Source organism: Lampetra fluviatilis, chromosome 36 (genome assembly GCF_964198595.1).
Source record: "Lampetra fluviatilis chromosome 36, kcLamFluv1.1, whole genome shotgun sequence".
In the NCBI taxonomy this organism is placed as follows: domain Eukaryota; kingdom Metazoa; phylum Chordata; class Hyperoartia; order Petromyzontiformes; family Petromyzontidae; genus Lampetra; species Lampetra fluviatilis.
Window position 1 is genome coordinate 3,015,173 of NC_136310.1, and position 13,947 is coordinate 3,029,119.

Sequence of the window (13,947 nt, forward strand, 5' to 3'; positions counted from 1 at the left end):
CAGATGTCCAGGAGCGGAGGGTAATGCCTTGCCCATGCTACTGATGATGGCAGTGACTCCATGAGAGAGAGATCACTTGATAGTTCAATACTGGCCAAACACATTAGTTAGAGGTGGGAGATCCCATACTTTACCCCACCAACACACAAACTGGCGATCGACTAACTGGTGTGGACCATTACACTACGGTAACATCTCGGAGTTTGTATGTTCAACCTTTTTGTTCAACCTTTAGTCTGCATAAGATAGTAATTTAAGAATATTTCAAATAATTAAAGTAACTGTACAAATAGGCCAAAATGCTAGCCATACACATGTCTGCATCCATCCTGAAGATATATAAAAAGAGAATATCCATGAACTGTAAATGTTTTTTTTTTATGATCATAAATAACACGCACCACATTATTGCTCGCATTCATGCGATGTAATAATCAAGTTTGTGGCAAACTAAAGAGCACCCACGAACGCAGCCAAGAGCAAAGAAGGAATCTCGCTAAAGCTAATGGGTAACAGCTCTTGGCTTGCAATTGACCCTTGGGTACCACCCATTGCATTTTATTTCCATGCCAGCAGAGAAAAAAAGTGCATCTTGAGCAACAGAACGACATTTATTGTGTTTATGATGCCAAGAATATCCGTGAACACAAAAGTGGCTTCAGCCACCATAGCTTTGAATGCCTGGATATCTGTGAAAAGAGCTTCATAGCTCATCGTATTCCTCCAGGATGAATACATATTCTGTCTTCGTTTAATTTTTTTTGGATAATGGAACGTCGCAAAGTTGCTCAAGCTACCTATCTGTTTGCAAATAACGAGCTCACTCAGGACCGGTAGACACGAGCAGGCTTGAATCCATGCTGACATCAAGCGCTTGCGTGGAATCTGACACGCGCATTAATACACAATCGTGGTGTGCTGCATTCTCGATTCAACATTCAACGGCAGATTTGGGGGCAGCTTAAGAGACCCTTGCTCGAGACGGCTTTCTCGACCTGCGTACCATCTTAACCTTTAACGAAAAAAAAATCACTTAGAGTGCAGCACACATGGACAAAGCAGGGCTGCCTGTCAGGCAGAGTGTCCAAAGATGAATACACCGAAAAGAAAGTTGAATAGTTGTGTTGTTATTCGAGATACTGACATAAATTGGATATGAATATATGTATTAGACTTGCAAGTTTGAGTTTGCATTTAGAAACATGGGTTGAGAGTCGTTTTGGCTGCTCTACATTTGCACGTGACGTGCCACTTTGTTGAGCGATCACTTTGTCGGCAGGTCACGTCTGAAAAAGAGCGACGTAGCTCAGTGTGCCTTACTTGGTAAAATAGAATACATCATAGTTTCAACGTTGAATTATACAATTGTTCTGCAGCTATCAGGAGGGAGCAGCACATTTGCTATGCAATTCCACTCAACGCAGTGTTCAATATATGAAATCTACTTGGGACTCTTTATGCGTGCACTATATTGATGCAATCTTCCAGAAGCAGCCACGACAAGCTGATGAAATGACTAACATTAAACTATCCGTACACACACATGAATACGACCAGCAAACTGAGATAAATTAATAAAATGTACTTATTTAATAACAGATGATACAATGACTGCATTGACACTATTTTCCCTATATGTGTTCTTCACGTGTATAATAAAATAAATAAACAACTATCGAAGCCCATATTTGTAAATGACTGTTCTCCCAGAAATATTTCAAATGATAAATGTTAAAATCTATTTCCAAGAATTCCGATTGTCTTCGCATGAGTCGTGTACGCGCATCATGCTTGAATACATTAATGAAGGTAAAGGTGCAGCCCTGCAATTGCTCCCTTTTATAACTTCTCGAAAAATGGTCTCCACTAGAGGGAGTTCACGGGAGTCGCTCTCGAGCAGTGATTCTTGACCTGGGGTGCAAGATGCCCTTTCTGGGGGTGCGAGTCATGGTCAGATGTTTTCAGAGGGGAAATCATCGATACACAATAATCACGGACTCCTAAGTACTACTACTTTGTTTCATCAAACCTATGTATTTATTCACATTATACATGTTTTTTATCGATTGAGAACCAAAGGGGTGCAAGGCTGCAGTAGATGTTAACAATCGCTGCTCTAGAGGTTATTCATCACGTTAAGTGAAATATGTTGACATTTAACCATTCTTGAATTTAAGACACTCTCAGATGTGTGGACGGTGAAACAATTGCATGAATATAATCGATGTTTTAAACATGCATCTATGTCACGTGACACACATCGCATGGATGTATGGGGAGAAAAAGACCATGCCATAGTCAACAAAATCTGGAACAATTTAGGGTCTGGACTGTGATCATACCCTGCAACACAACAGCAAAAAAATTTGCCATTAAGCATTTCTGATCATTAATTCAGAGAGCAATATCTTCGTAATGCTATACTATCGGCCTCTTTCCTGGCTTTGTGTAAAAAATTGGCTGTGGCGAACATTAAATACCCGTTGAAGCAACTCCAAATAAATGTCATTGATTGATGTCAATTAGTTCTGTTTGACGAGAGCAGCTAAAATATCGAGGCAGGAATAGCTTGTAAGCGTGATGTGCTTGGGAAATTATGCCGACGTGTTCCTTGCGCCCAAACTTTAAATCTTCACAGTGTATTGTTTACATATATAAGTGAACCTGCACTGCGATTGGTTGAAACTTTGCAAAATATGAACGAAGCCAGTTCTAGATTTTATATTTACAGCTGGAAATGGCACTGAACAGAACACATATTTACAACGCAATTGGCACCAATGGCATAGACAATGATTACCACGTTTGCAACTGGTATGTATCCGTGTATTTCTAAAACAAATTTAAACCTTCCAGCACTGTTTAAAACCAAGACTTCCCTCGCAAAAGACAGTTATTTTTCTCAAATTATTATAAAATCGTGCAGTGCAATATTTTTCACGTGAAAGAGGCGTTTGAGCATTGCGACAAAGGTTATCGTTGTGGTCAAGGAAATACATGAAAGAGTTGAAACATTCCACTTCCCTGCAGCCATTTGGTGTTTCCACAAAGTGGTACTCATTTGTATTGCCGCATATGTCGTCGTGGTTGTGCGGTACAGCTCTCCGAGGTTGCACCGCTCATTGTTCAGCGCGATGTCCAACATTTTTGCTCCGAATGTTGGGAGCGTCTCCACGAATTAATGTTTCAGCTCAGTTCACGATCTCAGTGACAAAAACACCTGGGTTGATAAAAGGGTCCTCGTTTTAGGCACCCCAGAGGATTGTAGGGCTGCGTTGACCATCGACTAGAATTTAAACGGAATAATATGTTTTAACTCCTCGACATATTGTCTGAGTACAATGTCATAATTCAATCGCTGGAAACTGACCAAAATCCGTCCAAACCCACAGAAAAGCACTTTTCACCTGAACAATCACGCAGCAGATGTCACCCCTTGAAGTATCCTTCTGTGGTAACCAACTACGTTGTGACCCCACACTCATATCTCGAGGTTATCATGGATAGAAGCGTGATCTTCAAGCCCCGCATAAAAACATATTTGTGAAAAGACAAAAATAAAGAATCGACCTGCTACGGAAGTTTGCTGGAATGACCTGGGGCACCCCAGCCGATATGCTGCAAACTTGCGCCTCATTGCTGATCTACTCAGTGGCAGAGTCACTTGGCTCCCACCTCGTCTAGGAGCTCGTGTACACAAAACTGCTAGATGTTCAATTGAATAATGGCGACGGTCTGAAACCGACACCAATCGCCTGGCTCCCTGTTCTGGCAAACATTTGGGCCACCAAAAATCCACGGAGATGTCGTGCAAACTGCAGCGGAGTTGACATGTTTTCCTTTCAACGACAACCGCCTACAGCCACCATCAGCCAGGACCTCAATAGTGGACCTCGCCACCTTCTGGGATCACGCTGTCACCATCCTAGAACCTCGCCCATATCGGGCAAACAGAGTGGGACAATGCAAGACGTCCGTAATCATCACACGTCTTGGCTTTGACATTACACGAAGACACTGGTGTACTATAAACCACTTTAGAACATCAACAGGCAGATGCATGCATAATCTAAATTGAAAATTAAAGACCAGCCGGAGTGTGATCGTGGCCATGCAACCCAAACTATGGACCGCATAGTACACCACTGTAGATTGCATTCCTTCAACTGAGAAGGAACAGCAAAACTAGATGAACTCTCTCCTCAAGCCCTCTCTTGGCTAGCATTGATATTTAGCTCCGGAACTTATTGTACGTATGTTGAACTTTTTTTGCTCCGTACATAGATAACCATGCTAATCGGAGGTGCAGGATGTATTTTATAGTTGGACAATGTTTTGTGTTTACTTTTTGAAAATCATTTACCTTTCCGCTGAACTACTATCGTCTTAAAACGATGCTGCTATGCCACGTGGATCATCATTTAGAGGTTAACACAATGATGTTGGTTCCACCTTGAAACCACATATTCCTTTGGTAAGAATCAACAAAAACCCCATAGCCAGCATCTGACCTTCAATGTCCAGTCTTACATCATTAAAATGTCTCACCGATGCATGTCCTCCGATTGGCGCATTCATAAGTGCATGTCAAATACAAAGACGCGTATCGTACCATCACGTAGATGCGCCGTGACCAGCTCACTGCCCAGATCCAAGCGCGGTGTTTGTGTATGGTGCAGCTGTTACTGCCTCGTGTTTACTGTGTTAAACTACCGTACAGCAGGACAACATACTTTTGTGTCTTCTTCTCGCACTGCTAGGCTTGGTTGAATCATCTTCCCTCTGGTTTTTTTTTCGACAGCCTGTATCACTTCGTTCAGTTTAAGAAGCACATTAACCGCTACCGATCTACAACATTGACTGTGCTGCTTGTCAGCTGGCCGCATGTCATTGTGGGCCTCTGGGAACTGTGCTCAGGAACTGTTCAGAAAACCAATGTTCACAAATCCGATCTTTTTCAACACAATAAATGTATTGTTAATCCCGCGTATATTTGCTTATTTTTAAGCATAGTAAAGCACCCCCCCCCCCCACATGTTTAAAGCTGTTCGCGATGTGTGTCCAGCAATATATTTTAGTTGAATCGTGTAACTGTTATTCTTAATAGATATCCACGTATCCCAGCTTTTCACATGTGTGCCTATACCTCAGTCTCCAGCGAGTATGGGTGTGCGCACAATATTGTACTGCACACACTAACACGTATGTAGAACTTTTTTTTCACCGTACATAGCCAACCGTGCTTATTGGAAGTGCAGGGCAAGGACAACAAACTAAACACAAAAATCAGTTCTAAAGAAATTGATTTTCAATCTAGATGATTTAAAAGTGCATAGCTCCAGTGGCTTCCTAATATCGAAATGAAGAGCGTTCCAGACGGCCGCAAAAGTGCACCTCAAAGCGCGTGATGCGGTAACCGTCTTTGATCGATGGTTATCCAAAAGCCGGTGCTGTGAAGATGACCAGAGTTTGTGGAACATTAGGAATGGAACACTCTTTTTATTATTTCCTCCTGCAGCAAGGGAGTAAAGTGTGATTTTGTGAAAGTATTTATGTGCAGTGCAGTACAGCAATACACGTGTGTACACCAGCATTCGAAAACTCAGTTGGGCCTGTGGGTGGCTGGCAGGGTTATTGATTAACCTGACTTGGACACCAGTCACGTGGTTAATGGCGACTCGGTTGAGGATTGCTGTGTATTACACACGTGCTGTTGCATCTTGCAGATTGACCACAATAAATGCGCTTGCCCTCGATTCGGAGCACCTCCCCACGTCCTTCATTTCGAGTGTGCAACAGAGTAATCGTGGTCCATTCGTAGCAAACACGCGCGCGCGTGTGTGCACACTCAAAATCCCAAGAGGCCGCACCGACCTCATGTACACAGTCGTGAAGACACGTGAAAGTCACACGTGGATCGAAGCACGAGGTTCAACCTCTGAGTGTATAATTTGCATGTGCATGAGAACATGTGTTGCAGCCTTTTAGGCCCCGACAGAAAATGCCAAGTTGTCTACATAATGGGGGTGGGCGGGGGGGGCTAATGGAAAAGCAGTCATGGGTGTAGACGGTCCCAAAGTGACTGCTGCCACCGCTTACATAAAACATTCCATCACAGATTCTCTGTTGTGCCCGTCTGTGGTCCAAGTGCCCGGCAAAGACATGCACGGGATTCGGCAATTGAAAAAAAATGTCTAACACGCGTGTTTCCCATTTCTCCGAGTTAGTTGAACATTGTTTTATTCCCCCAATGCTGCATTGTTATGAGTGCTAACGTAGAGGAGTAGATTAATCTGAATCGATGTTTCTTAAAAATATTTTTTTTTTTTACGAGAGCATTCTTTTAACTCGGGATGGCACACTCGTGGGACAAAGGAAGAGCAGTTCCCATTGTTGAGTTTATTCATTTGAAATATTCTCTCCAGGCCTTTGCACCATCGGTCAGGGCAAAAGTAAATCCCGGACGGACTGTAATCATGTGCTTGATTCATCTGGGAAGGTGGCTCAGAGGAGAGGCAAGCGGATAACAATCGGAAGGTTGAGAGTGTAAATCCTAATTAACCTATCATCCCTCTGAGGTAAAAAAATGTAAGTACCGTTTTGTTGTAAAATCAACAGTGCATGTTGTACGGATAAACTCAATCACACCATAGAAACGTATAATTTACAGCACTGGCTTAGGGCAGAATTGAATCCCCTGCATTCACAATGCATTGTTACGAATTTAACTTTCTCACCCCTGTCAACAAGACCCTGTATAAGCAATGCAAAAAAATAGTTCGACCACTAAGACAAACAACTTGGATTTCCTCAGCATCAACTTGTACAAAGTCAATAATCTTACAGCAACTGCATGGAATTAAAGTTACATTTGAGGAGGTCCCACATCGACAAGGTTTATTATTGCTGGATCTGGCAGTTTGTGGCATTCGTCCAAAGAGCAAAGTTGTATCCTATGTAGATACTCTTAGTTGCTTTGTCATGCACAAAAATAGGCCTAGCCTCATGATAAACACACTGGTTGTGATATATATACTGTTTCGTGAAAATTATTTCAGAGAGGGTAACTTTCTTGTGCTGCATGCATTTCGCGTTAACCAATTTGTGCAGTGACGGCACGGTGCATCTCACACCTAAAATGTGGTTAACTGCTGGTAATGTGTAATTGTGTTTTGAATTTAATTCCTAGGCTAATTTGCAAGATAAAATTTGAGACACCAATTATTATTAACAATTACTGTAATGACATTTACAATTACTGTTTAGTCTATTGATGCTTAATGAAAATGAGCATAAAACAGACGCAATTACTATTTTTGGCCCATAGATGCTTAATGAAAATCATCTTAAAACATACACTTAATGTGCTTAAACAGGTTCGGTAACCCGAGATAAATTACTCGGTGATTTTTTTTAGCATTTTTCATCACCACATGTAATTTCCCCCCCCCTACAATACTCAGTGTTAAGCTCCTCAATTTAGGTATTTAATTTAAGTGGCCCAGTCTGCGATTAGCATTCATCCCGTATGAAATGTCTATAAAAGCAGGAATTCTGGGCTTCATGATTACAGGATCATTGCATTTCCCCCATGCATGTATGATTACATTTGAAGTTGCATATATGCTCGAGCAAAATAAAAAATACATACACTATCAAAATCAGTTTTATAACAACTATATAATTAAATTATGCGATAATTATTTAAATTTTTCTTTCATCTGCATATCTTCTCTAATCCATATGTTCTTATTTCTATCTCACTGTTGCAATTCTCGGCACTGACTTTTCCACGTGTCTTTGCATGGCGATGCCGTTTTCTCGATGAACATTGCGATGCTACTCTCCATTCTCAAGTTACATTTTTCCTAAAAGCAATCCACACTGATTGCATCTGTATTCTAGCAACTTGTAGGCATTGGTGTATCAGAGAGAAATGACGTTTGTGCTATCTCATCATATGCGATGGGTTTTTGTCTGGGCGCTATGATCTCCTCACTTTTGGAAACACGCTGAGAAAGCGAAATTGGGTTTAATAACTCACTGTGGCTTTCTATGTAAGAAGAAAGAAAAATAACATCGGACATCATGCCACGTAGTTCACAGTATAACCCGAAAAGTCACTGGAGAACTCTACAGCATGACTGAGAAATCGTATGCTAAAAGTAAATGCATTAAGCATGCCATATATAGTTTTGCTAGAGTCAAAGGTCCACATACAGACTCACAGTTGTGCCATTAAATTATCACGTTCGAGTTGTCACGAATGTTGAACGTTTTCAAACGCCATGCCACTCGAGGTGTTGCATCACCTTGTGCGATGACAGCGGTGCCATTCTTGACTTTTGTTTGAAGAAGAGAGGCTGCGTTTGCCAGTAAATGTCGAACGCACCAATTCAACTACCGCTGTTTAATTTGCCCAGCCCAGCGCCGGAGAGCATAAACGGTTGTGTGAGAGAGCCGTCAGAAAAATCAACACCAGAAGATGCGCTCATGCTACCCCCGAGCTTGTCTACCCACACCCACAGTGCTTTGCCATGACTCATAGGGAAAGCGGACTATATGCATTTTTGTTTGGACGGAGAGGAAAGAAAATCCAACACATTCTTAATCAGCCTTCGTTAAAATTCCCAGAACTAAGGAAGGGTAAATGTGCATCTCTGGCTCATGACACTGCTGGTAAAAGGGCCTTCAAGGTGTTTTGGCCTACTCGTCCACGCTCGCCAGACATGTTGCAAGGGGTGAGAGTACCCATACTTTACCCCACCACAGGCAATATGCCGATCAACTAACCGTGGTATACCCATGTATACTTTTTGGGTGGATGGAGGAATGGAATGATTTAAGAAACCTCCGCCAATAATTCAACTGCTGCATGGGCAAATTGAACTGGTGACCTCTAGATTGCAAGACGAGTGCTCTCAACCATTATTACTAGAGCAGCATATGGCCATTATAATAAACACGGACTAAAAGTTTATTCAAATAAAATATTACCAGATATTGCTCGCGAGTTACACCCGTATTACTGTTTCATGGCCAACAATGTATGTTGTTATTTTGTTTAAATAAACCATGTATTTGTAAGCAAGTAAATATTTTACAAAGCACTGGGAACAGTAAGCACCCTTGCTAAATGAACAGCAAATACATTTCAAATATCATGACATTTACTTTTTTCACTGCCGAGTTAAGAACATTTAAAATATTTATATGAACAGTGTCAAAGGAGCTTAGAAGGTGTGGTTATGTCAAACAAAATGACACTGCCACTTTAAAGGGGAAAAACATGCTTTTAGTGACTGTGGCTACAATCATGATTACAATCATGATTTATCTGTAAATGTCAAGAAACACTCCATGGTGCCTATGATCAATAATGCAGTATTTTATTTTATACGAGGAACCCACTGAGTTGAAATAAGATCATGTTTTTTTTTATTAAAACATTCGTTTTGAAGGTCTTAATCAATGTGCGTTGGTCGATGTCAGTCATGTGTTCCGAAACGAGCATTGTCACTTCAACAATTTGTGACTTCAACAATGCTCATTATTGTTATTGCCAAGATATAGATTGTTATACAGATCGCATCAAATCTGCAAAAATGTGTCATCGTATCATTGTCAAAACATTGCATGGAACGGGTCGAATAGCATCTCTGCATGAAAGAGTAACTGAAAAGAATTACCTCTGGTGCATTCCATTTAAAGATATTGATGGTCACGACATGAAACCCATTGCCACCCCGAGACCCAAAGTAGTTCATGTAATTTAAAGCAGTGCACATGTGTACCTCATTTGAACAACACACGTTCTGTAGCCAGTCACCTTTAAATCAAACAGGGTGCATTTAAAATTAAATTCCACTTTAATTTACATTTAAATCTTTGACTCCTATACCTAGGTTCATTGCTCATGCCGAGTAGAATTTTGTTTCCAGTTTCAATCGACTTTCCAGAGGGCTTGGCAGAGTGGAGCAACCTTCCCCGCATTCTTCTCCGTCATCCGTCAGTCACTTTGTTAATCAGCATGCCCGTCCATTCGCTTAGGTCATCTGTCCCATCTCAGTCTGTCTCGAGATCTCTGACCAGGTTGTACATCCCGGTACGTATGACCTTTTCTACACAACCTCCAAGGTTTGTGGATGGGTTGTCCCCTGGTCCGTTAAATGATATCGATTCATTATGCACCCGCCTCCAGAAAAAATATCGGGTTTTTGTTTCATAACCAACAGCATCTTAGTGCTGTGAGAGACACATTTGGTTCATATCTATGGGACTTTTTGCCAGTATAATCTTGTTTTTCCTTCATAATTTTTGATACTGGCAAAAAGGTCTCGTTGATATAAATGCTCGACCCGAGCTACTTGCATCGTCTTTGTATTGTTCGCCAACTGGCGTTATCGGGTCTAACACTGGTAAGACAAGGCCATGAATGGGAACGTCTCTGGTATAGGCCATTCTGTTTCAAGGACAATGCATACATTAGCTGAGCATGTTTGTTTGCATGTTTTGGCACAAGTAAGTGTGGTTAATGCAGACTTGATAGCCTTGCAAAAAGGTTTCTATTTGGTGTTTGAACATCTTAACACCTCCTGTTTTATTGCCAGAATGGGTAAAACCCATTCTTATTTCTCAACATTTAGTTCATTGAAAAGCATGGAACATTTCAAATCTATGGTTGCTTAGCCGAACCATAAAATATAATAATAATGATTACAACTTATATAGCACCTTTCATAAAATCTCATGGCACTTTAAATCCAAGCCAGGTTGGGGAAGAAGTGGAAAAGTTAAAATAGGAAATCTCTTATGAAATTTTTTTTGTTAAAGTGGGACTTGAAGATCTATGGTCAGCATGAGTGGCGAGCCATGTATGATAACTTCCACCCTGCCCCCCAAACCTCACCCAACTAAATACTGACCAGCATGGTGAAGTATGGTCAAACAACCCCCGTGACTGACACACAGGGCAAAGCATCTGTCCAGTAGTGGATAGACAGTGGGTTGAAATTTATTGTAATTAAATATTAATCATTGTCAAAAACTTCAATACTGACTTTAAGAAAGTTGGCATAAAGAGGGCACTTACTTCATGCCCAAAATAGGAACAGAGAAAAACACGTTAATAGCCATCATGAATGTACCACAGCAATGCACATGTGGTGAGCGTGTGACACAGGAAAAGCAGGTTATTTTTATAAACTGTAAAAATAAACATCATTTTCACACAGGAGATCGTTGAATAACCTGCACACCATATTTTTGTTTAAAATCACCGCCGTGCTCGCACAAGAAAATTAACAGGATGTGTGCTTTTTAAACATTTTGTTTTATTTTCAGCACATGCGGTTTTCGTGGCCACCATTCGCATATTGCTGATTGTATTGTTTGCATCTCCGCAAAAAACCAAAAGCAATTAATTTGCATGAACATTCATAATTGAAAATGTAAATATAGTATTTGTATGCCGAACACATTAACACAGCCACTGGCAGACATCTGTACGATTCAATTCACAAATATATAATTATTTAAAACTCTTCAGGGTTTACTTGAAATAGTTTTTAACAGTTAATGAGACAGAGTTGAGCAGAGTAACCGAGCAGTGAAATGCATTGGTCACAGCTCAGATAATGTACTCAGGAGTCTTAGACTGGAATTGGCTACGAGAAGGGGTTTTATTTTTTGAGCCTCATATTTTGGCTGCTGGCATCAAACTTCCATTGCAAAGTGTGTGCACAGGTCACATCACATTTCATGCACCAACATTTCTTCCCATAAAATAACTTTTTCACCCGTGGGAGGCTCAGGTTCATATGCATATTTGACAATTCAGTAAAGAGATCATTTCGTTTAAACATACAGCTGAAACCCAAAAGTCAGAGTGTCTCGTGATTGGAAAAATTGTGGACCACTTATCTCCATTGATAGTCCTTAAGCAGTGGTGGAAATGCCGCATTACCATGGAAGGAGCCAGTGTTTTTTGGGTGGGATTTTGTAGCTTTCCAATGGTAAGTTACTCTAATCAAAGTGCCATCTGGCCAGTGAAAACTATAAATTAGTGAATGCAAATTGTGAAATATAAAAGCAAATTTTCAAGACCCATGTGGGATTAAACTGGACCCCTGTATCTAATAAATCATTTAAAAGGGATTAACTCTAAAGCTATACAGTACACAGATCGGTCAGAAAGGCACTTTCAGAACTGCTTACATTTTAATAAAAGAAAGCATAAAATCATTCATCATGTGCACCATATACCAGAGGTGGGACAAAGTCATTGTTATGCAAGTCCAAGTCGAGTCGCAAGTCATCAAATTCATGACTCGAGTCTGACTCGAGTCCAAGTCCCATGACTCGAGTCCACATCTCATAGGTGGGACAAAGTCATTGTTATGCAAGTCCAAGTCGAGTCGCAAGTCATCAAATTCATGACTCGAGTCTGACTCGAGTCCAAGTCACATGACTCGAGTCCACACCTCTGCCATATACACATCAATTTGTGCACGTGAGATTTAAGTACCTATAGTTAATGATATTTTGTTTTCTAAGGAAACGGAAGGGAACACACATGAAGATGCATAAATACCAACTCGGCAATTAAAATACAAATATAGAGGGAAAGGTGCCGCACTGAAATAACTTGCTCACACAACTGCTGGAGAATTTGCCCTCCATTGAATGGAGCTCAGGGGAGTCCGGAGAAAATGACACTTGGCCAACCCACGCTTTACCCTAGCACACGTCACCTGAAAATTGAGTTTCCAATAAATATATTGCTTATTTGATTTGGTCAATATTTTTTTTTTTTACGAAATGCAGCATAATATCAACACAAACAAACCGTTGCTCAGACGTCTGGAGTTATTTTATATTAAACATACAGAGTCTCTGTATTATCGGCATTATTAATTAAGTGACTTTAATAGTCTGAACGCGTTTTTTTTTTCTTCCAGAATAGAGTAAAAAAAGAAATACTTCGCAATGCTTTCCTACAACAATACTGGGAGCTGGCAAAATAACATTAAAACTGGATAATAAAACATTTAGGTTACGGATCAATGGTGCCATTAAGAACAGCTGTAATAATAAACGATACAGCCAATTCACAAACAGGTTGAGGACAATGTTATGAAGCAAGCCTTTTAAGCACAGTTGAAGTCCTATCGTCAAAACGCTTATTTTAGATTTTAAAAATGTTCCACCGAAAGTAGCTCTAAGCGCTCCCATATTGCACAAACGAAGGGTCCAATAATAAGGCATCAATTACGCATGAATACACACGCACACAGGTGCGCAAGCACACCGAACACACACAAAAAACACGTATACACTTTCTGCAAAGTATTCATCAGCAATTGGGTACGGGATTGACTGTGACACCCATTTGCTGCTCTCATCAAAGATAATGCATTACTGCTTGTTCATGAAGACAAAACATCGCACACAAATCTGGCATGGAACGAACATTGACGGTAAACCAAAGCACAGCGACGAATGTGTATGTATGGGAGCAGTGCTCGCAGTGACACTATGACACTGGTTTCATCAGTAGAATTGTATGTTTTGTTTACATCCCCAACGTGTCATGTCAATGTCACGTGAATAAGCACATATATTTGTGCAATAAAACGTTGAATTTGCGTATGTTTCGCACAGCATTTCCAGATGCAATTGTTCTTAAGCAATTAAAACAGTGTATGGATGGTTGCATCATCAGACATGTCAAAGATGGCAAAGGCTTGCAGGAGATGCCGATTTCCTGCAGTGGGTAGATCGTGGCTGATGATGATGACGACGACGACAATGATGATCAAGTTTGTAGCCGTGCACACGAACGGTAAACACCGCATTACTTCACATCTGCTTACCAATAAACGTGAAAGCCAATCAAAATCATCACATTGATATTCGACTGTCTACATCCAGGCATACGCTCTCCAA